Here is a 25203-nt window from a genome sequence, read left to right as displayed (position 1 = left end):
ACAAAAAAAATAATAACAACTTACTATAGTTAAATCTATCTTTTTATTTATTCTTTGATTGCTCCACTACTGCCCATCATGAAAGCTGGAATGCCCACTAGTGGGCGGTAGGGACCAGATTGACTACCACTGCTATAGACCAGTGTTTTTCAACCAGTGTGCCACGGCACACTAGTGTGCCGCGAGACATGGTCAGGTGTGCTGTGGGGAAATTAAACATGGGTCCCCAAACTACGGCCTGCGTGCCGGATATGGCCCACGGAGGCTATTTATCTGGCCCGCTGCCAGCCGCCTCCATCTGAACATAAACATTCCCCTCACAATCCCTCCAGCCATCAGCAACAGGAAGAGTGGAGGCACAGGGAACGCTCACTGACCAATCACCTTGTAGGATTCATCCCGACCACTAGTGATCAACCAATAGTAGGCTGCCTCTCATCTACACCCAGGAAGGTCCCCGCTTGGGCTGCGGCGCACTTGTCATTGTGTGGCTGCGGCGAGTAGTTGAAGTTGCTACTCCTCCCCATAGTCCCAATTTCTAATCCTGGTCAGGACTGGAGGTAAATGTTGCCACCACTAGATGAAGCCTCAGCCTCAGCTGGTTATGTCTATCCTGATGGTGTATATAGATATTTGACATTTTTCTTTTTAAAAGAGGCCCCTGCAACCTGACCAGGTGGTGGCGCAGTGGATAGAGCATCGGATTGGGATGCAGAAGACCCAGGTTCGAGACCCCGAGGTCCCCAGCTTGAGCGCGGCCTTATCTGGTTTGAGCAAAAGCCCACCAGCTTGAACCCAAGGTCACTGGCCCCAGCAAGGGGTTACTTAGTCTGCTGAAGGTCTGTGGTCAAGGCACATATGAGAAAGCAATCAATAAACAACTAAAGTGTCACAACGCGCAACAAAAAACTAATGATTGATGCTTCTCATCTCTCTGTTCCTGTCTGTCTGTCCCTGTCTAACCCTCTCTCTGACTCACTGTCTCTGTAAAAAAAGAAATAAATAAATAAATAAATAAATAAATAAAAAAGAGGCCCCCGCAGAGGGTGATTATACAATGCATCACAATGCATCACAATGTTATCTATATTGTATTGGGTTGGGGAATAAGTTCGTAGGTTTTTATATTTTATTTTACAATGATTTGTTTGCTGTTTGGCAAAGGGTAAGTATTCATTCGATAAAACTCTTTCTGCTCTACAAAACTATGTTAATTGTATTTTTGAGTTATTTAATTTTTTATTAGGTTTTTTTTTTTTTTTTTTTTTCATTTTTCTGAAGCTGGAAACAGGGAGAGACAGTCAGACAGACTCCCGCATGCGCCCGACCGGGATCCACCCGGCACGCCCACCAGGGGCGATGCTCTGCCCACCAGGGGGCGATGCTCTGCCCATCCTGGGAGTCGCCATGTTGCGACCAGAGCCACTCTAGCGCCTGAGGCAGAGGCCACAGAGCCATCCCCAGCGCCCGGGACATCTTTGCTCCAATGGAGCCTTGGCTGCGGGAGGGGAAGAGAGAGACAGAGAGGAAAGCGCGGTGGAGGGGTAGAGAAGCAAATGGGCGCTTCTCCTGTGTGCCCTGGCCGGGAATCGAACCCGGGTCCTCCGCACGCTAGGCCGACGCTCTACCGCTGAGCCAACCGGCCAGGGCTTATTAGTTTTGAGGCTTAGAAATGGAATACCCAGGAGGCAAAAATCAACATTTTCAACACCTGCTCTTCTTTGCTTTTCATCGAAGTCAAAAAGCTGCCGAAGCAGCCCAGGACATTTGCAACGTGTATGGAGAAGGTGTCATAGGCGAGTCTACAGCACGGAAATGGTTTGCAAAGTTCAAAAATGGCGACTTTGACGTCGATGACACGTGCCGCAGCGGAAGGCATTCTGAATTCGATGAAGAACTGGGAAATGCTCGAAAAGAATGCCACGGTCAACAAGGAGCTCTACATTGCCCAGCTACACCGCGTGAATGAGGCTATTTGACTGAAAAGACCTGATCGACATGGTCAAACCATACTCCTTCATGACAACGCCAGGCCCCATGTTGCACAAGTCGTCAAAGCCGCACTCCAAGAGCTCTAATGGGAGGTCCTTCAGCATCCGCCGTATTCTCCGGACCTTGCACCGACCGATTACCATCTTTTCCGCTCCCTGTCAAACCATATGAAGGGTGTTACCTTCGATAACAAAGAGGTCCTTAAAAACTGGCTCAACAACTTCTTTGACACCAGACCAGGCGATTTTTGGTGGAACAGCATCAACAAATTGGTCGAGAGGTGGGAAGAGGTTGTAAACAGCAACAGCGAATATATAATTGATTAACTTATTGATATAATTATCGTTTTTTGTTTAAATAAAAGTCTTCGGTAAAAACACTACGAACTTATTCCCCAACCCAATATATGGCCTCCTGAAGGATCATCTTCTTAAAGAGCTCAAATCTCTTATATACACCATCAAAACAGACAGAACCAAGGTCCCTGCACCCAGCTGACCATGGGATTTGAACCCACAACCTCAGGGAGAACTCTAGTATTTATCAGAATCCTTACCTAGAAAGCAAACTTCTCAATCTGACAGTAGAGATGCTCTGAGGACTTATGATGTTACACAAGTACCCAACATTTTCTAAAATTGATTTTGTCCAGTCTCTATATAGAGAATTTGCCAAATTGATTTGAACCCACAACCTTGATGAAAGCTCCAGTATCTATTAGCGGGACTATATATATGAGGGGATACATGGGACTGTATATATGAGGGGTTACATGGGACTGTATATATGAGGTTACATGGGACTGTATATGAGGGGATGTTACGTGGGCCTGTATATGAGGGGATGTTATGTGGGACTGTATATATGAGGGATGTTACATGGGACTGTATATATGAGGGGGTTATCCTTTTTTATTTAACTTTTTTAAAATAAATGTAATTTATTTAAACTTTAAATAAATTCTAACAGTTAGAGTGTCATTTTGTGTCATTTTGGTAGGTGGTGTGCCCCAAGATTTTGTAAATGTAAAAAATGTGCCACGGCTCAAAAAAGGTTGAAAATCACTGCTCTAGACAAATGTTATAAACTTAATGATTATGTCATGCTGTCATGCCACCCCACCAAGCTGTATGTGGTCAAGTGTATATAACCAGCCTCAGAGTTATATTCGAGACTGCATGATTTAGGTCAGCTATACCCCATGTTAGTCATATGCAGCTGGCTTAATCAATAAAACTCTTCAAAAATTCATTAGGATTTGGTGTCTCTACGTAAACCAGAGCAAGTAAGGTATGGTACTTTACAACACTACATTAGAGTTTCAGTCAAACCAAAAGTACTTATTCTGAGTTTATGATTTATCACACTTTAGCCTGCCTTAGTTTCTTCACATATAGTTATATGAAGTTTAGGAAAATAAGCCTTGCTCACAGATGTTCTAGTTACTATGAAAGTTGCATTAGTAGTATGTATGTAGTAGTTTGGAGAAAAGCTTTTGATATAATGTAAGAAAAAATTATATTAAATTCTGTGTACATTAAGATCATAACCTTGTAAAAATATGAATGCTTTAATAAGTATGGAAATACAACAGTAGAACATATTCTTTCATCTGATTTTTCTAAAATAGTTTTATGTAAAATGTATTTGAGATTTGTCATATATTTGAAAATAATAATGCTATAATATCAAAATTCTGTGAAAAGAATAATTTTAAGCATATTTTTATAAAATTCAATCTGCATAAAGGAAAAAATACAATACAGAAATACAGCATAAATCAGGTGAAATTATGGGTGCTTTTTTCCTTTTATCTATTTTCCAAATATTCTGTTATGTAGTTATTACTCTTCATAACAACATTTAAATTGTTTTTATTTATTGATTTTAGAAAGAGAGAGAGAAACATTGATTTATTGTTCCACTTATTTATGCATTCATTGGTTGTCTCTTGTATGTGCCCTAACCGGCAATTGAACCCTCAACCATGGCTAACCAGCTGACCTTCTTGGCCACAGTGCATGATAACATTATTATTATTTGGGGAGGGGTATTTTTCTGAATTTAGACGTGGGGAGGCAGTCAGACAGACTCCCGCATGCGCCCGACAGGATCCACCCAGCATGCCCACCAGGGGGGCGATGCTCATCTCATCTGGGGCGTTGCTCCACTGCAACCAGAGCCATTCTAGTGCCTGAGGTGGAGGCTATGGAGCCATCCTCAGCGCCTGGGCCAACTTTACTCCAATGGAGCCTTGGCTGTGGGAGGGGAAGAGAGAGAGAGAGAAAGGAGAGGTGGAAGGGTGGAGAAGTAGATGGGCACTTCTCCTGTGTGCCCTGGCCAGGAATTGAACCTGGGACTTCCACATGCCAGGCTGATGCTCTACCACTGAGCCAACCAGCCAAGGTCAATAACATTATTTTTAAAAATTAAAATAAAAATTGAGTTTTTTTGAAAATCATTTTACACCACATTTTATCTACAGCAAATGCGGGAAGTTATAATGGAGACATAGGAGGTTCCCTTATATGGTAGATTAATGTTTTAACTATTGCTGTAATCATAATAGCTAATGTTTATTGAGCATTTACTATTTGTCTAGAATTGTGCCAAGTATTTTATCTTTGTCTTCATCTGTAATTCTTTGAGATGGATATTAAGTCCATTCTACACATGAGAAATCTGAGGCATGAGGAAGTTAAGAGGCTTGCTTATAATTTAAGAGCCACCAAGTTTATAGTGGGCCCTGAAAAAGATTCCAGGTCATCTGGATAGAAGGAATTTCTAACACTATTGAAGTGTGATGTAATTAACACTAGGACCCTGGACGGACCCTAGAAATGGTCTTTTGAAAGACCTAGGCATTTTTTCATTATTGTGTACTTTTTTTTTTTTTGTATTTTTTCTGAAGCTGGAAACGGGGAGAGACAGTCAGACAGACTCCCGCATGCGCCCGACCGGGATCCACCCGGCACGCCCACCAGGGGGCGATGCTCTGCCCCTCCGGGGCGTCGCTCTGCTGCGACCAGAGCCACTCTAGCGCCTGGGGCAGGGGCCAAGGCGCCGTCCCCAGCGCCTGGGCCATCTTTGCTCCAATGGAGCCTTGGCTGCGGGAGGGGAAGAGAGAGACAGAGAGGAAGGGGGGGGTGAAGAAGCAAATGGGCGCTTCTCCTGTGTGCCCTGGCCGGGAATTGAACCCGGGTCCCCCGCACGCCAGGCCGACGCTCTATCGCTGAGCCAACCGGCCAGGGCCTATTGTGTACATTTTTTAAAGTGACAATTTTGTAATTTTTTCCTCAATGAGCACCCCCCAAAACCTGGGTTTACTCCTGTTAACAGTTATTTGGGATCTGACTCAGAACTGTTGTAACTTCCATAATACTTTAAAAGATTACAGTCATATTTTGTAACAATATAGAAAATGGTTGACACTATAACTCAAGTGACAAAAGCAAAATAAATTACTGTATATATTATGATTACTTATAAAATATCAATTCAAGGACTGTGAGAGAACTTGAAAAATGAAAGCAATAAAATATTTTTATTCATTTGTTCATTCATAAATATTTATTAAGCACATTTTAGGTACAACATATGTTTTTTGTTACTCGAGTTTTTTTTAATCCACTTCTCTCATTGATATAGTTTTGGAACTTGGTTAAATACATTTGCAAGACTGTATTAATTATCAAATGAAAACCACTTTTCACACACCTTTAATCTTATATTGTGTACTATAACACATTACAAGATACAAAATATTTAACTATTTGGACCTCACTTTTCTTTTCTTTAAAGTATGGAGGAGGATGGGCAAAATGACCTCCAAATCTCTTCTCACTCTAAAATTCTATGATCAGCCCTGGCCAGATAGCTTGGTTGGTTCGAGTGTCATCCCCAAGTATAGAGGTTGCCGGTTCAATCACAGGTCAGGGCACGTACCATAACAGATGGATTTTTTTTCTCTCTCTCTATCTCTTTCTCCACCTCCCCATTCCTCTGTCACAAAAAAAAAAAAAAAAAAATCAAATAAAAATTAAAAAAAAATAAAATTCCATAGTCATATCTTATAATCATATCTCTGCTGTTTATTCCCAGACTACTCCTTTATTTTTTTTTATTTTTTTAATTTATTCATTTTTAGAGAGGAGAGAGACAGAGAGAGGAGAGAGAGACAGAGAGAGAGAAGGGGGGAGGAGCTGGAAGCATCAACTCCCATATGTGCCTTGACCAGGCAAGCCCAGGGTTTCGAACTGGCGACCTCAGCATTTCCAGGTCGACGCTTTGTCCACTGCGCCACCACAGGTCAGGCTCTTTATTTTATTATAATAAAACTATACAATAAGAAATTTATCACCTAAAAGTCTTGTTTTTCAACTATAACAATTATAATTTTTCAGGAATTATAATAAGAAACAGTATCATGTAGTTTTTTTTGGTTTTTGTTTTTGTTTTTTACAGAGACAGAGTCAGAGAGAGGGATAGACAGGGACAGACAGACAGGTACGGAGAGATGAGAAGCATCAATCATTAGTTTTTCGTTGTGCATTGCGACCCCTTAGTTGTTCATTGATTGCTTTCTCATATGTGCCTTGACCGTGGGCCTTCAGCAGACTGAGTAACCCCTTGCTCAAGCCAGCGACCTTGTGTCCAAGCTGGTGAGCTTTTGCTCAAACCAGATGAGGCCGCGCTCAAGCTGGTGACCTCGGGGTCTCAAACCTGGGTCCTCGGCATTCTAGTCCGTCGCTCTATCCACTGCGCCACTGCCTGGTCAGGCTATCATGTAGTTTTATGTAAATGAAAATTGGCTCTCTCGTGATAATTCCAGTTTCAGAATGAGGCAAATTACTGGTAACATCCAGTGTTTCATTTCAACAGGGAAAGAATTTTATTCATTTATATTTCCTTTAGAATCTAAAGTTTAGATTATAATATTTTTGCCTAGAGACACTAACTTCAAAAAACTTTCAAAGGAATTGAATATAGGTATGGATCAATTAGGTTAGTCTTTTAATACATGGAATATGATGACTTCTAAATATAAAGGTTTTCAAAAATGACATTTTGCTTTTTTTTTTTTTTATTCATTTTAGAGAGGAGAGAGAAAGGGAGAGAGAGAGACAGAGAGGGAGAGAGAGAGAGGAGAAAGAGACAGAGAGAGAGAGAAGGTAGGGAGGAGCTGGAAGCATCAACTCCCATATGTGCCTTGACCAGGCAAGCCCAGGGTTTTGAACCGGCGACCTCAGCATTTCCAGGTCGACGTTTTATCCACTGCACCACCACAGGTCAGGCTGACAGTTTGCTTTTTGAAAAGTATTATGGGAGCCCTGGCCGGTTGGCTCAGCGGTAGAGCGTCGGCCTAGCGTGCGGAGGACCTGGGTTCGATTCCCGGCCAGGGCACACAGGAGAAGCGCCCATTTGCTTCTCCACCCCTCCGCCGCACTTTCCCCTCTGTCTCTCTCTTCCCCTCCTGCAGCCTAGGCTCCATTGGAGCAAAGATGTCCCGGGCGCTGGGGATGGCTCTGTGGCCTCTGCCTCAGGCGCTAGAGTTGCTCTGGTCGCAACATGGCGACGCCCAGGATGGGCAGAGCATTGCCCCCTGGTGGGCAGAGCATCGCCCCTGGTGGGCGTGCCGGGTGGATCCCGGTCAGGCGCATGCGGGAGTCTGTCTGACTGTCTCTCCCTGTTTCCAGCTTCAGAAAAATGCAAAAAAAAAAAAAAAAAAAAAAAGAAAAGTATTATGGGGAAAAATTTGAAGAAACTATAGCTGAGTGGTATAAGTTTCAGACAGAACGGGATGGAATCTATTCTGAAATTGCTTGCTTTGTTAACTTGTGTGGGCAAATTATTTAACCTCTCTAAGCCTTAATTTACTCATCTGAAAAATGGAAGTAATTTTAGTGCTTAACTCACAAGATGTAGTGAAATTTAAATAAGATAAGGTAAATAGGGTTGTTGAAGATAGTGTTTATAACATCAGTAAGTGATACTAAATATAAAACGTTAGTGATACTAAATTATTAAATATTAGATAAAAACTAGGTGGGGCAGAAGTAGGTTTACAGTTGTGAGTGCACAAAACACAGTTTATTCTTGTATTGTTATTTATTAATTATTGTATTATTTTCCAGATGAACACTGTAAACTTACATTTGCCCCATCCTGTATAAAGTTAAACTCTCAGTATGATATTTCATTAAGGAAACTGAGTTTTAGAGAAATCAGTTATTAGGTTAACCAATAATAGAGTGTTTTGCCAATTTGTAAAAGAATAGGCAAATAGCTTTTTGGCTCTCTGAGCAGCACCATGGCAGTCAGCAAGAACAAGCACTTTATGAAAGATGGCAAAAAAAGTTGCTAAGAAGAAAGTGGTCAATCCATTTTCTATGGAAGATTGATGATGTGAAAACACTAGATATAAACGAAATGCATTTAAAAAATTTAATTTCATTACTGAGAATGTACAGGGAAAAAAACACCTAACTTTCACAGCATAGATCTTAGCTATGACAAATGTGCTCACTGGTCAAAAAAATGACAGACCATAATTGAAACTCATGTTGTCAAGACTAGCAGAGGTTATTTGCTTGGTCTATTCTGGGTTGGTTTTACTAAGAAACACAATAGTCATCAAATTCAGAAGACCTCTTATCTTATGCTAAGCACCTACAGGTCCACAAAATCCTGAAGACTAGTATGGAAATCATGACCTGAAAGGTACAAATGATTTGAAAAAAATGATTATTAAATTGATTGCAAATAAATCAATCAATTGCAGAAAGCATTAGAAAAGCCATAAAAAAGGCTTGCCAATCTGTTTATCCACTGCATGGTGTCTTTGTTACAAAAAGAAAAAGAAAAAGAAGCTGAGAAAGCCTAAGTTTGAACTGGGAACACTCAGCGAGCTTTATGATGAAGATAGTAGTGCTGGAAAAACTGCTGGGTATGAGACAGGTGCTAAATTTGAATGAGCTGATAAATGTGAGCCACCACTACAAGAATTTGTTTAAAAGTCAAGCTTTTAATGGTAACAAGTAAAAAGTCTTATTTGTATTATATATTTAAAGATATAAAAACAATAGACAAATGCTGTCAACTAAAAGCAACAGTGGCCTGACCAGGTGGTGGCACAGTGGATAAAGCGTGGACCTGGGATGCTAAGAACCGAGGTCACCGGCTTGAGTGCAGGCTCACCAGCCTGATTGTAGGGTCGCTGGCTTGAGCGTGGAATCATAGGAATGACCCCATGGACTGGCTTTAGCTCAAAGGTCGAGCCCAAGGTCACTGGCTTGAGCAAGGGGTCACTGGCTTGGCTGGAGCCCCCGCCCCACAGTTAAGGCACATATGAGAAGCAATCAATGAACAATGAAAGTGCCGCAACTACCAGTTGATGCTTCTCATCTCTCTCCCTTACTGTCTGCTGTTTCTTTTTTTACAGAGATAGAGTCAGAGTGAGGGACAGACAGGGACAGACAGACAGGAATAGAGAGATGAGAAGCATCAATCATTAGTTTTTCGTTGCGCATTGCGACACCCTAGTCGTTCATTGATTGCTTTCCCATATGTGCCCTGACCATGGGCCTTCAGCAGACCGAATAACCCCTTGCTCCAGCTAGCGACCTTGGGTTCAAGCCGGCGAGCTTTCTTTTTTTTTTTTTTTTTTTTTTTTTTTGCTCAAGCCAGGTGAGCCCGCGCCCAAACTGGCAACCCCGGGGTCTCGAACCTGGATCCTCCGCATCCCAGTCCGACGCTCCATCCACTGCACCACCGCCTGGTCAGGCCTTCTGCTGTTCCTTTATCTCTGTCTCTCCAAAAAAATAATAAGGAACATCAACAGTGCATTCAGTCTCAAGCAGCCCTCCCTGAGTAGCAAGTTCACAATAGACTTTCACTGTCTTCTTTTTTGCTTCTCTATTTTCTCTAACTATTGTACATTGAATGTTTAATCCTTTTGTAAAAAGAGAAAAAGTTTTTTTAAGAAATCAATCAATTCATCATCCAACTATCCTATAAACATTCAATTATCCTGCCCCCCACAAGACCATGGAAATATGCCATTATGGATTAATTTCTTTTATTTATTTAAAAAATTAATTCATTGTGTTAACATGGTTTCTTTTATTAAACATTTTATTTAGAAAATTAAATTTAACAGGGTAACATTGATCAATAAGAGTACATAGGTTTCAGGTAAACATTTCTATAGCATTTGAACTGTTGATTATGTTGTATACCTAACACCCAAAGTCAAATCATTTTCCATCACCTTATATTTGTTCCTTTTTTACACCTTGCCTCCACCCTCTCTCTCATCCCCCTCCCCAATTTCCTCCTCCCCCTGGTAACCACTTCACTTTTATCTAGTCCATGAGTCTAAGTTTTATATCTCACCTATATGTGAGATTATTCAGTTCTTAGCTTTTTCATATTTACTTATTTCACTCAGTACAGTATAATGTTCTCAAGATCCATCCATGTTGTCATAAATTTCACTGTCATCATTTTTTATGGCTGAGTAGTATTCCATTGTATATATGTACCACATCTTTGTTTCCATGTCTTGGCCACTGTGAATAATGCTGTGATGAACATGGGGGTGCATGTGTCTTTATGTACCAATGTTTTCATGTTTGGGGGTAAGATATCCCAGTAGAGGGATTGCTGGGTCATATGGTAATTCAATTCTTAATTTTTTGAGGAACCACCATACTTTCTTAGTAATGATTGTACTAATTTGCATTCTCACCAGCTGTGAACCAGGGTTTCTTTTTCTCCACAGCCTCTCCAACACTTGTTATTACCTGTACTGTTGCAAATAGCCAATCTAACAGGTGTAAGGTGGTATCTCATTGTAGTTTTGATTTGCATTTTCTGAATAGCTAGTGAAGATGAGCATCTTTTCATATCTGTTGGCCATTTGTATGTCCTCATTGGAAAATGTCTGTTCGGGTCCTCCCTCATTTTCTTTTTTAAAGATTTTATTTATTGAATTTCAGAGAGAGAGAGAGAGAGGAAAAGAAATGTGGGAGGAGTAGAAAGCTCATAGTGGTTGCTTCTCGTATGTGCCTAAACCAGGCAAACTCTGGGTTTCAAATCGGCAACCTCAGCATTCCAGGTCAACGCTCTATCCACTGCGCACCACAGGTCAGGCCTCTCCTCATTTTTTTAATTGGGTTGCTTGCTTGTTTGTTGCTGAGCTTTGTGAGCTTTATATATTTTGGATATTAACCCCTTATCAGAGCTTTATTTACAAATATAATCTCCCAAAAATAAATAAATAAATAAATAGAAAAAATACAAATATGATCTCCCATTTAGTTAGCTATTTGTTTTATTGTCAGTTTCTTTTGCTGTGCAGAAGCTTTTCAATTTGATACAGTCCCATTCATTTATTTTTGCCTTTACTTCTTTTGCATTTGGGGTCAAATTCATAAGTTGTTCTCTATAGCCACGACCCATTAGTTTAGTACCTCTGTTTTCTTCTATGTAATTGATTGTTTCAGATTTTATGTTTAGGTCTTTGATCCATTTGGAATTAATTTTTGTACAGGGGGACAAGCTGTAGTCCAATTTCATTCTTTTGCATGTGGCTTTCCAATTTTCCCAGCACCATTTATTGAGAGGCTTTCTTTTCTCTATTGTGGGTTTTTGGCTCCTTTGTCTAAGATGATTTGTCCATATATAGGTGGTTTTATTTCTGGGCTCTCGACTCTATTCTATTCGTCTTTGTGTCTGTTTTTCTTCCAATATCATGCTGTTTTTTGGGGGGTTTTTTGTATTTTTCTGAAGCTGGAAATGGGGAGAGACAGTCCCGCATGCGCTCGACTGGGATCCTTCCGGCACGCCCACCAGGGGGCGACGCTCTGCCCACCAGGGGCGATGCTCTGCCCCTCTGGGGCGTCGCTCTGCTGTGACCAGAGCCACTCCAGCACCTGGGGCAGAGGCCAAGGGGCCATCCCCAGTGCCCGGGCCATCTTTTGCTCCAATGGAGCCTCGCTGCGGGAGGGGAAGAGAGAGACAGGGAGGAAGGAGAGGGGGAGGGGTGGAGAAGCAGATGGGCGCTTCTCCTGTGTGCCCTGGCCAGGAATCGAACCCAAGACTTCCTCACGCCGGGCCGACGCTCTACCACTGAGCTAACCGGCCAGGGCCATGCTGTTTTAATTATTGTGGCTCTATAGTATAATTTTAAGTTAGGTAGTGTGATATCTCCAGCTTTATTCTTTTTCCTCAGGATTGCTTTAGCTATTCGGGGTGTTTAATGGTTCTATACAAACTTGGTAACTTTTTGTTCTATTTTTTTAAAATATGACATTGGAATTTTGATGAGAATTGCATTAAATTTGTATATTGCATTGAGAATATGGCTATTTTAACTATGTTGATTCTTCCAATCCTTGAAAATAGAATATTTTTCCATTTAATTGTGTCCTTTTAAATGTTTTTCAATAATGTTTTGTAGTTTTCAGTATATGAGTTCTTCACATCCTTTGTTAAGTTTATTCCTAGGTATTTTATTTTTGTTGTTGTTGCAATTGTAAAAGGAATTGTTTTGTTTTTTTGTTTTTTTTAATTTTTGTATTTTTCTGAAGCTGGAAACGGGGAGAGATAGTCAGACAGACTCCCGCATGCGCCCGACCGGGATCCACCCAGCACGCCTACCAGGGGCGACGCTCTGCCCACCAACCAGGGGGCGATGCTCTGCCCCTCCAGGGCATCGCTCCTCCGCGACTAGAGCCACTCTAGCGCCTGGGGCAGAGGCCAAGGAGCCATCCCCAGAGCCTGGGCCATCCTTGCTCCAATGGAGCCTCGGCTGCGGGAGGGGAAGAGAGAGACAGAGAGGAAGGAGGGGGGAGGGGTGGAGAAGCAAATGGGCGCTTCTCCTATGTGCCCTGGCCGGGAATCGAACCCGGGTCCCCCACACGCCAGGCCAATGCTCTACCTCTGAGCCAATCGGCCAGGGCCAGGAATTGTTTTTTTAAGTTCATTTTCTGAAGTTTCATCAGTGGCATCTAGAAAAGCAATAGACTTTTGTATATTGATTGTGTAGCATGTGACTTTACTATATTGGTTTATTGTTTCTAATAGTTTTTTGGTGAAGTCTTTGGGGTTTTCTATATACCGAATCATGTCATCTACAAAAAGTAATACCTTGCCTGGCCTGTGGTGGCACAGTGGATAAAGCATGGACCTGGAATGCTGAGGTCACCAGTTCAAAACCCTGGGCTTGCCTGGTCAATGCACATAAGAGAAGCAACTACTAGGAGTTGATGCTTCCAGCTCCTCCCCCCTTCCTCTCCCTCTCCTTTATTTCTCTCTAAAATAAATCAATAAAATCTTTTTTTTAAAAAAAGTAATACCTTTACTTCTTCTTTCTTTTTTTTTTAATTTTATTTATTTATTTATTTTTTACAGAGACAGAGAGTGAGTCAGAGAGAGGGATAGACAGGGACAGACAGACAGGAATGGAGAGAGATGAGAAGCATCAATCATTAGTTTTTCATTGCGCGTTGCAACACCTTAGTTGTTCATTGGTTGCTTTCTCATATGTGCCTTGACCGAGGGCCTTCAGCAGACTGAGTAAGCCCTTGCTGGAGCCAGCGACCTTGGGTTCGAGCTGGTGGGCTTTTGCTCAAACTAGATGAGCCCATGCTCAAGCTGGCGACCTCGGGGTCTCGGACCTAGGTCCTCTGCATCCCAGTCCGACGCTCTATCCACTGTGCCACTGCCTGGTCAGGCTACTTCTTCTTTCTTGAGATGAGTTTTTATTTCTTTCTCTGTCTGACTGTTCTGCCTAAAACTTCCAGAACTATGTTGAATAAGAGTGGAGAGAGTGGGCAGCCTTGTCTTGTTCTTGATTTTAGAGGAAAAGCCTTTCACCATTTAGTATGATATTAACTGATGGTTTGTCATATATGGCCTTTATTATCTTGAGGTATTTTCCTTCTATGTATTCCAATTTTATTGTTTTAAACATAAAGGGATGTTATATATATATATATATTTTCATTTTTCTGAAGCTGGAAACAGGAAGAGACAGTCAGACAGACTCCCGCATGCGCCTGACCGAGATCCACCCGGCACACCCACCATGGGGCGACGCTCTGCCCACCAGGGGGCGATGCTCTGCCCATCCTGGGCGTCGCCATGTTGCGACCAGAGCCATTCTAGTGCCTGAGGCAGAGGCCACAGAGCCATCCCCAGCGCCCGGGACATCTTTGCTCCAATGGAGCTTCAGCTGCAGGAGGGGAAGAGAGAGACAGAGAGGAAAGCGCGGCAGAGGGGTGGAGAAGCAAATGGGCGCTTCTCCTGTGTGCCCTGGCCGGGAATCGAACCCGGGTCCTCCGCACGCTAGGCCGACGCTCTACCGCTGAGCCAACCGGCCAGAGCGGATGTTATATCTTATAGAATGCCTTTTCTGCATCTATTGATAGGATCATATGGTTTTTGTTCTTCATTTTGTTGATGTGGTGTATAATGTTAATCAATTTCCGTATGTTGAACCACCCTTGTGCTCCTGGAATAAATCCCACTTGATTGTGATGCTCTATTTTTTAAATGTGTTGTTGTATTGATTTGCTAGTATTTTGTTTAGGATTTTTGCATGTGTATTCATTAGAGATATTGGTCTGTAGTTTTCTTTTTTTGTGTTGTCTTTCCAGGTTTTGGTATGAGAGTTATGTTGGCCTCATAAAATATATTAGGGAGTATTACTTCTATTTTTTGGAAGACTTTGAGAAAGGTAGGTACCAAATCTTCGTTAAATGTTTGGTAGAATTCACTAGTGTAGCCATCTGATCCTGGACTTTTGTTTTGGGGGAGGTTTTTAATAGTTGTTTCTGTTTTTCCCATACTTATAGGTCTGTATAGGTTTACCACTTCTTCATGATTCATTCTAGGAAGATTGTATGGTTCTAGGAATTTATCTATTTTCTCTCGGTTGAATTTGGTGGCATATATTCTTTCATGATATTCTACTATCATCCTTTGTATATATTATATATGATGTCTGTAGTAATTTTTCCTCTTTCATTTTGGATTTTGTTTATATGGGTCATTTCTCTTTTTTCCTTAGTGAGTCTAGCCAGTGGTTTGTCGATTTTATTGATCTTTTCAAAGAATCAGCTCTTTGTTGTATTAATTTTTTTCTATAGTATTTTTGTTCTCTATTTCATTTAGTTTTGCTCTAATTTTTACTATTTCCTTTCTTCTGCTGACTTTGGGTTGCCTTTGTTCTTCTTTTTCTAGTTCCTTAAGATGTGATGTTAGATTATTTACTTGGGATCTCTCTTATTTCTTGATAAAATCTTGTAATAATATAAACTTCCCTCTAATTACTGCTTCGTTGCGTCCCAGAAATTTTGATATGTCGTGTTGTCATTTTCATTTCTCTGTATATATCTTTTGATCTCTGCTTTTATTTCTTTTTTTTAACCCAGTCATTTTTTAGAAGTATGTTGTTTAATTTCCACATTTTTGTGGGTTTTTTTACTTCCTTTCTACAGTTGAATTTTAATTTCAAAGTCTTATGGTCAGAAAAATATGCTTGGTATAATTTCAATCTTCCTGAAATCGTTGATGTTGGTTTTGTGGACCAACATATGGTCTATCCTTGAGAATGTTTCATGCACATTGGAGAAGAATGTATAATCTAATGTTTTGGAATGAAATGTTCCATATATGTCTGTTACTTACTATATGTCCATTTGGTCCAATGTGTCGTTTAAGGCAAATATTTATTTATTGATTTTCTGTTTGGCTGATTTATCTATCTAGCCATCAGTGGAGTGTTGAAATCTTTCAGTATGATTGTGTTTTTGTCTGCTTCTATTTTTAGATCAGTTAGTAGATGCAGAGGCAGATTTAACGACGGGTGCACCAGGTGTGCGCCCTGGGCCCTGACTTCTGACGGGACCCACAAAACTTCAACTTTACACTATTTTTCTAATGTAAGGGACCCAATATTTTCTTCTGCACCCGGGGCCTCAACCGACCTTAATCCACCTCTGAGTAGATGTCTTATATATTTTGGTGTTTCCTGGTTTAGTGCATATATATTTAGAAGTGTTATTTCTTCTTGATACAGTGTCCCCTTTATCATTATGAAATGTCCATCTTTGTCTAGTTATCATTGTTGTCTTAAAGTCAACATTGTCAGATAAGAGTGTGGCTATGCCTGCTTTCCATTGGATATTATTTGCTTAGAGAATCGTTTATCATTTTCCAGCCTTTCATTTTGAGTCTACTTTTGACCTTATAGCTTAGATGTGTCTCTTTTCTTTTCTTTTCTTTTTTTGTGGCAGAGACAGAGAGAGTCAGATAGGGACAGACAGACAGGAAAGGAGAGAGATGAGAAACATCAATTCTTCGTTGTGGTTCCTTAGTTGTTCATTGATTGATTTCTCATATGTGCCTTGACGGGGGGAGGGCTACAGCAGACTAAGTGACCCCTTGCTCGAGCCAGCGACCTTGGGCTCAAGATGATGAGCCTTGCTCAAACAAGATAAACCCACGCTCAAGCTGGCGACCTTGGGGTCTCGAACTTGGGTCCTCCACATCTCAGTTTGATGGTCTATCCACTGCACCACCACCTGGTCAAGCCAGATGTGTCTCTTGAAGGCAGCATATGGTTGAGTTTTGCTTTTTGATCCAATCTGCTGCTCTGTGCCTCTTTATTAGTGAGTTCAGTCCATTTACATTTAGGGTAGTTATTGACACTTGAGGACTTCCTATAACCATTTTCTGTTTTGTATTCTGGTAGCTTTATGTCTTGTTTGGTTCTTCTCTTTTGTGTTTCTGTCATTTGGTGTTTTTGTTTGTTTGTTTTTTTACAGAGACAGAGAGAGAGTCAGAGAGAGGGATAGACAGGGACAGACAGAAAGGAACGGAGAGATGAGAAGCATCAATCATTAGTTTTTCGTTGCGCATTGCGGCCCCTTAGTTGTTCATTGATTGCTTTCTCATATGTGCCTTGACCGCAGGCCTTCTGCAGACCGAGTAACCCCTTGCTTGAGCCAGCAACCTTGGGCTCAAGCTGGTGAGCTTTTTGCTCAAACCAGATGAGCCCGTGCTCAAGCTGGCGACCTCAGGGTCTCGAACCAGGGTCTTCCACATCCCAGTCCTGCGCTCTATCCACTGCGCCACCGCCTGGTCAGGTCTGTCAGTTGTTTTTGTTTGATGGTATTCCATACTTTTTTTCCCTGTTTCTCCTTTTTTTAATAGCTGTGTATTTCAGTAGTGGCTTTTTCGTGGGTGGTTACCATTAGGTTATTAAGAGAAAAATGTTCATATGTACATGAGTCCTCTGTCTTATGAGCACTCCCACACTCCATCCTCCTTTGCTACTGCAGATCTTTATCCTCTCCCCTTTTATGTTATTATTGTCACTGATTATCTTTGTTTCTATTGTGACCTTGTTGGAGCTTTTCTTGTAGTTTTGATTTGTTTTGTTCTTTGTGCCTGTTTGAATAACCCCCTGAGTATTTCCTGCAGTGGGGGTTTTCTGGTGATAAACTCCCTCAGCTTCTGTGTATCTGTAAACATTTTTATTTCTCCTTCATATTTGAAGGATAACTTTGATGGATATAGTATTCTTGGCTGGTAATTCCTCTTTTTCAGTACTTTTTGTTTGTTTGTTTGTTTGTTTTTTGTTGTTGTTTTTTATCATTTTTCTGAAGCTGGAAACAGGAAGAGACAGTCAGACAGACTCCCGCATGCACCCGACCGGGATCCACCCGGCACGCCCACCAGGGGCGACGCTCTGCCCACCAGGGGGCGATGCTCTGCCCATCCTGGGCGTCGCCATATTGCGACCAGAGCCACTCTAGCGCCTGAGGCAGAGGCCACAGAGCCATCCCCAGCGCCCGGGCCATCTTTGCTCCAATGGAGCCTTGGCTGCGGGAGGGGAAGAGAGAGACAGAGAGGAAAGCGCGGCGGAGGGGTGGAGAAGCAATTGGGCGCTTCTCCTGTGTGCCCTGGCCGGGAATCGAACCCGGGTCCTCCGCACGCTAGGCCGACGCTCTACTGCTGAGCCAACCGGCCAGGGCCTGTTTGTTTTTTTTACAGGGACAGAGAGAGAGTCAGAGAGAGGGATAGACAGGGACGGACAGACAGGAACGGAGAGATGAGAAGCATCAATCATTAGTTTTTCGTTGCGATCGCTTCTCGGCCTTTTGGCTAAGATCAAGTGTAGTTTTTCGTTGCGAGACCTTAGTTGTTTATTGATTGCTTTCTCATATGTGCCTTGACCTCGGGCCTTCAGCAGACTGAGTAACCCCTTGCTCGAGCCAGTGACCCTGGGTCCAAGCTGGTGAGCTTTTGCTCAAACCAGGTGAACCTGTGCTCAAGCTGCCGACCTCAGGGTCTCGAACCTGGGTCCTCTGCATCCCAGTCTGATGTTCTATCCACTATGCCACTGCCTGGTCAGGTTTTTTCTGTACTTTGAATGTTTGGGTTCACTCTTTTCTGGTTTGTAGACTGTCTGCTGAGAAGTTCCGATGACAACCAAATGGGCTGTCCTTTATATGTTACGGTCTTCCTTTCCCTGGCTGCCTTAGGATTCTTTCTTTGTAATTGATTTTTGACAATTTTATTACAATTTGCATAGGAATTAGTCTGTTTGGGTTGAGGTAACTCAGTGTTCTGTTTGCTTCTTGGATTTAAGGCTCTAATTCTTTCCAGAGGCTTGGGAAGTTCTCATCAATTATTTGTTTGAATAGGCTCTCCATTCCCTTTTCCCTCTCTTCTTCCTCTGATATACCCATTATTCTTATATGGCTCTTTCTGATGGAGTCAGACAATTCTTATAGAGCTCTCTCAGTTTTTTTAATTTGTGAGTCTCTCTCCTTTTCTCTCTATCGCATCTCTAGTTGCCTGTCTTCAATTTCACTGATTCTTTACTCTATCTGACTTGTTCTATTAGCCAAACTTGCTACCCCAGTTTTAAATTCATGTATTGAGTTCTTCATCTCTGTTTTTAAAGTTTCAATCTCATTGGTGAGGTGTTTGTTTTGTTTTCTGAACTCATTAAGTTGCCTATTGATGTCTTCTTGCTTCTTGTTGAGTATTTTCAGAACTTCAATTTTGAGTTCTCTATCATTTAACTCCAAGGTTTCCATGTGATTGAGACTTTTTTCTGGAGATTTTTCATTTTCTTTTTTTTTTTTTATATAAATAAATTTTTATTTTAATGGGGTGACATCAATAAATCAGGGTGCATATATTCAAAGAAAACATTTCCAGGTTATCTTGTCATTTAGTTCTGTTGCATACTCACCACCCAAAGAGAGATCGTCCTCCATCACCCTCTATCCAGTTTTCTTTGTACCCCTCCCCCTCCCCCTCCCCTTCTCCCTCCTCCCCTCCCCCCACCCCCCGTAACCACCCTACGCCTGTCCATGTCTCTTAGTTTCATTTTTATGTCCCACTAATGTATGGAATCCTGCAGTTCTTGTTTTTTTCTGATTCATTTATTACACTCCACATAATGTTATCAAGATTCCACCATTCTGCCGTAAGTGATCCAATGTCATCATTTCTTCTAGCTGAATAGTATACCCTGGTGTATATGTGCCCCATCTTCTTTATCCAGTCTTCTATTTTTTTTTTTACCGTGATTAAAAGCCTTTAAGCAAACTCTTGGCCAATATAGCAAGAATTGTAGTAGTGTCTTTAACATGTTCACCAAGTCCAAGTTGGCCCCATCACCATGCCAAATTCCTGAAAAATGCAACCCAACCACAGTTCAGTCTGTTAGGAGCTGTCACAGGGAGCAGGAGTCCAGGAAAAGTCCGCATCCAGGAAAAGTCCTCATGGCACTGGAATTGTTGTCACCATTCTATACTTTGCAGTTCATGTCCAAGTCCCAATGACCGCTGCTTCTAGCTGGTAATGATTCAGGTAGACTGGAAAGGCCATTTGCAGCATGTGTGGATATGGAGCTTCTGTTCTCCTCTGCCTGGAGAGATGAGACCAGGTTGCTTTTCCCTGGAGCTCTGCGACTGTGGCATGGTAAAGAGAGATTTTTCATTTTCTTTGTGAACTGTATCTCTGTTTTATGTAGCTATGGCCTTCAATTTTTTCTTTCTTGATGGCATTTGAAAGTAGTATTGTTAATAACCCTAATAGAAAAAAAAACTAAAAAAATGAAAAATTTAAAAAATACACTAAAAATGTAAAATATTAATCCAGGTAAAGAAGAAAAACCACAGAATAAAAGATCAAAACCCCCCAAAAAGAAATAAAAAACTAAACACCCAGAAAAAATAAGAACAAAATATATAAAAATTAAAGAAAATGAAGTTCAAAAGAGAGAAAGAGATAAAAAGAATAAGAAGAAGCCTGACCCATGGTGGTACAGTAGATAGAATGTTGACCTGGAATGCTGAGGTCACTGGTCCAAGTCCCTGGGTTTGCCTAGTCAAGGCACATATGGGAGTTGATGCTTCATGCTCCTCCCCCCTTCTCTCTCTCTCTTTCTCCTCTCTAAAATAAATAAATAAAATCTTTAAAAAAAAATAATGCCCCTGTCTGACCTGTGGTGGTGCAGTGATAAAAGCAATGACCTGGAACACTGAAGTCACTGGTTCAAAACCCTGGGCTTGGCTGGTCAAGGCACATTTGGGAGTTGATGCTTTCTGCTCCTCCCTACCTTTTCTCTCTCTCTCTTTCTCCTCTCTAAAATTAATAAATTTTTAAAAAGTCGTCATTGGAATAAAAAATGAAAAATAGAAAAAATAAATTTAGATTTTGAGAGGTTTCTTCCAGTAGGTGTTGCTGTATTACAAGTTTTAGTTTTGTGAAGTTCCTGGGCTCTACTCTGCTGAGATGTTGCTGTACAATGATGTAGGCAGGACAACAGTTTCATTGGTTTGTGGGGTGCATTGTGACGGCTTTACAGCTTTACAGCTCTATCAATGGTGATCTCAGGCTTCTGGGTGCTCCTCCCCCCATCTCCACAGACCTGGGGATCAGACATGGAGCACTTCTGTTCTTCAGGGGAGAGAGTGGCTCTGGAGAGCTCGCTGTGGGGATTGTCTCTACCAATCTCCATACTGTGAGGTGAGGGAGGCAGGATCTGAGAGGCTGGGGGGGGCCTCATTTTAGTTTTCTCTATCTTTGCTGGGTTCAGGTTCCAGGCAGACCATGGGAACACTGGCCATGACCCCATGCTCTGGCAGCTATGGTTTATCTTCCCCTCTGCCCCTCTATCTCACCACTCTTTTTGGCAGAAGGAGAGCCAGTCACTCGAGGTTTCTCTCTCCATACCCCTCAGACAATATCTGAACAGCCTGAGTTTCCCTCCTCCCCATAGTCACTCTGGGTTTGTCTCCTCTCCAGAGCCAACTGTGAGTACATTTTATCTTCCACCACCACCCTCGTTTTCAACCCATCTCACCTTTAGTCAGTTTGGTTCACAGATCTTTCAGGTGCTCCTGTGAGCCTAGCTTTGGTTCCTTTGCTGTGTTATAGTGGTTCAATTTGTTGAAATTTCAAAGGGAGAGATCAAGAGTATCTCTTATGCCACCATTACTCTGACATTATTTCTCAATGGATTCTTTTTTTTTTTACAGGGGCAGAGAGAGAGTCAGAGAGAGGGATAGATAGGGACAGACAGATGGAGAGAGATGAGTAGCATCAATCATCAGTTTTTCGTTGCGACACCTTAGTTGTTCATCGATTGCTTTCTCATATGGGCCTTCAGCACACCAAGTAACCACTTCCTCAAGCCAGCAACCTTGGGTCCAAGCTGGTGAACTTTGCTCAAACCAGATGAGCCCTCGCTCAAGCTGGCAACCTTGGGGTCTTGAACCTGGGTCCTCCGCATCCCACTGCACCGCATCAGGCACTCTATCCACTGCACCACCACCCAGTCAGACATCAATGGATTCATTTTTAACTCTTCAGTAGACAAAATGAATTTATGTATGAATGAATCAATAAATATTTAGTTGTCAGTATGTATACACAGTTTGTTGGAAACAATAGTTAGATGCATTCAGAAATTGGGTAAAAGGTCACTCCCTTAGAATCAAACTAGTAAGACTCAACATGAACTGGATAAAATTAACCACAAAGAGAGAATCTAGTCAGTATGATTAGAATGCCTAAGAAGTGGCTCTGGTTGGTTGGCTCAGTGGTAGAGTATTGGCCCGGTGTGTGGATGTCCTGCATTCGATTCCTAGTCAGGGCACATAGGAGAAATGCCCATCTGCTTCTCCATTCCTTCCTCTCTCACTTCTCTTTCTCTTCCCCTCCTGCAGCCATGGCTCAATTGGAGTGAGTTGACCCTGGGTGCTGAGGATGGTTCCATGGCCTCTGCCTCGCTAAAAAATGGGTCCAGTTGCAATGGAGCAATGCCACAGATGGAAAAAGCATCGTCCCTTAGTGGGCTTGCCAGATGGATCCCAGTCAGGGAAGATATAGCAGTCTGTCTCTGTCTCCCCTCCTCTCACTAAAGAAACAAAACAAACAAACAAAAAAACACCTAAGAAGTGATATGAAAATAAATAGTGTAACCATACATATTAATTTTATTCACCTTCCTTTTCTCTTTTATTGTATTTAAATTAGTGCAGTATTTCAAAAGTGATGTTATTGGTATTGTCTTGATTGTCCTATAACAACTTACCCCAAAAACTTAGTGTCTTAAAACAATAAACTTCTTTTTCAATTACAGTTGACATGTAATATTATTTTATATTAGTTTCAGGTGTACAACAACAGATATTTACTATATAACAGTTTCCAAGGGTCAAGAATCCAAATGCTGCTTAGCTGGATACCTCTGGCTTACCGTGTCTCATGAGAGCATCTGTTTTCAAGCTCACTTACGTGGTTGTTGGTAAAATTCAGTTCCTTTTGAGGTGTTGGACTGAGGGCTTCAGTTCCTCACTAGCTGTTAAGTGGAGGCCTCTCTATAGGACAGTTCATAACATAGCAATTATCTTCCCTCAGAGTACGCAACAGAACAAGATGGAGCACTCAAGATGAAACCACAGTCCTTTTGTAACCTAATCTCAGAAGCAACCTAACCCTATCACTTCTGCCATGTTTTATTTGTTAAAAGTAAGTCTAACCTACACATAATGGGAGGGGACCACAGGAGGGTATGAATGCTATACAGTTGTCCCTCACCATATCGTGGTTCACTTTTCATGGTCTCATTGTATCACAGATTTTAAAATTGTATATATCTAATTTTGTATCACAGATTTTTTTGCTATATCTCAGGATTTTTCGGTATATAAGTTTTTATATATTTATTATTTTAATTATTTCTGAGATAAAATAAGCATTCTCTAGCCTAAAAAATTTAAAGCAATATTAAAAATATAAAATATATTAATTAAAACATACTAAAAGAATATTAAATTGAAATAAAATACATAGCATACAGCAGATGAGTAGACAAAGACTTGCATGTATGGAAAATGCATAGGAAGTGTTTATAACAGTGTGGGAAAGGTTTATAAGAGTGTGGGGAGGGCCTGACCAGGTGGTGGCGCAGTGGATGGAGTGTCAGACTGGGATGCTGAAGACCCAGATTCGAGACTCCAAGGTTGCCAGCTTGAGTGTGGGCTCATCTAGTTTGAGCAAAAGCTCACCAACTTGGACCCAGGGTCGCTGGCTTGAGCAAGGGGTTACTCAGTCTGCTGAAGGCCCGTGGTCAAGGCACATATGAGAGAGCAATCAGTGAACAACTAAGGTGTTGCAATGCGCAACGAAAAACTAATGATTGATGCTTCTCATCTCTGTCTGTCCCTGTCTATCCCTCTCTCTGACTCTCTCTCTCTGTCTCTGTTAAAATAAATAAATTAATTAATTTAAAAAAAGTGTGGGGAGGGTTTATAAAGCCTTAAAAATATGTAAATAATAAATAAATATAAGGTTGCTACTTTGCAGATTTTTGCCTATCACAGGGGGTTCTAGAACATGTAGCATCTGACCTCAGTGTGCCCTATACCTCTCACTAAGTGGCCCTAGGCCTGGCAGTAGCAGCAGCCAGCCATGGTTCACAACTTGGCCTTTCCTAAGCACCTCCAAGCCCAGCACAAGTAGCAGCCATCTGCAGATCTGTAGCTCAAGCCTGGTGGCCCTGGGTAGAACACAGGTGGTGGCAGTACATTCAGTGTACAGCTTTAGCCCACATCAAAACACCACCCAACCACCTCCACAATGACACACTGACTCAGCAAGGGTCAGACTCAGCAAGCACCAGAGCCCTGCTGGCGTAAGTCCTTCTTTATGGGGTGGGCCCCTGCACAGCTGATCCTCCACGGTCGGTGGTCATAGCCAGTCATTACAACGGATCAGCCAGGGGGTAAATCTCTCCCACTGACGTGTCAACAGCACTCAACTACAACACCCTCAACTGCACCAGGAGGGTGTGCACAGCCAACATGGGGGCACACCTCAAGTACCCAGCTCAGGTGGACAGAAAGGCTATACCACTGAACCATATAGGACACCTACTACATTAGGCCACTTTACCAACCCTGGAAAACATAGCAGCACTACCTAATGCATAGAAACAAACACAGGGAAGCTAACAAATGAGGAGACAAAGAAACACATCCCAAATGAAATAACAGAACAAAACTCTAGAGAAAGAACTAAACAAACTGGAAACAAGCAATCTACTAGATGCAGAGTTTGAAACACTGGTTATAAGGATGGTCAATTAACTCAGGGGAAGAATAATTAAACTTAGTGAGAAAAGGACATGGAAACAATAAAAACAGTCAGAAATGAAGGGTACACTAATTGAAATGAAGAATAATTTATAGGGAATCAACAGTAGAGTAGCTGAAGCTCAGAGTCAAATCAGCAATTTGGAATATAAGGAAATAAAAAACGCCTAATCAGAACAGCAAAAAGAAAAAGAAATCCAAAAATGAATGAAAATAACTAAGGATTCTCTGGGGCAACTTCAAGTATACAAACATTCACATTGTGGTGGTGCCAGATATGGAAGAGAAAGAGCAAGAAATTAAAAACTGATTTGAAAAGGCCCTGGCCGATTGGCTCAGTGGTAGAGCGTCGGCCTGGCGTGCAGAAGTCCCGGGTTCGATTCCAGGCCAGGGCACACAGGAGAAGCACCCATCTGCTTCTCCACCTCTCCCTCATTCCTTCCTCTCTGTCTCTCTCTTCCCCTCCCACAGCCGAGGCTCCATTGGAGCAAAAATGGCCCGGGCGCTGGGGATGGCTCCT

At 41.8% G+C, this 25203-nt stretch overlaps 1 pseudogene; it reads left to right on the top strand.

The window, feature by feature from the left end:
• Positions 1 to 8302: 8302 nt before the first annotated feature.
• Positions 8303 to 9005, top strand: LOC136322655 (small ribosomal subunit protein eS1 pseudogene; annotated as a pseudogene).
• Positions 9006 to 25203: the final 16198 nt, after the last annotated feature.

The sequence above is a fragment of the Saccopteryx bilineata genome, chromosome 2, assembly GCF_036850765.1.
Source record: "Saccopteryx bilineata isolate mSacBil1 chromosome 2, mSacBil1_pri_phased_curated, whole genome shotgun sequence".
In the NCBI taxonomy this organism is placed as follows: domain Eukaryota; kingdom Metazoa; phylum Chordata; class Mammalia; order Chiroptera; family Emballonuridae; genus Saccopteryx; species Saccopteryx bilineata.
Note: the sequence above shows the minus strand (reverse complement) of the source record. Positions and strands in the feature narration are given on the sequence as shown.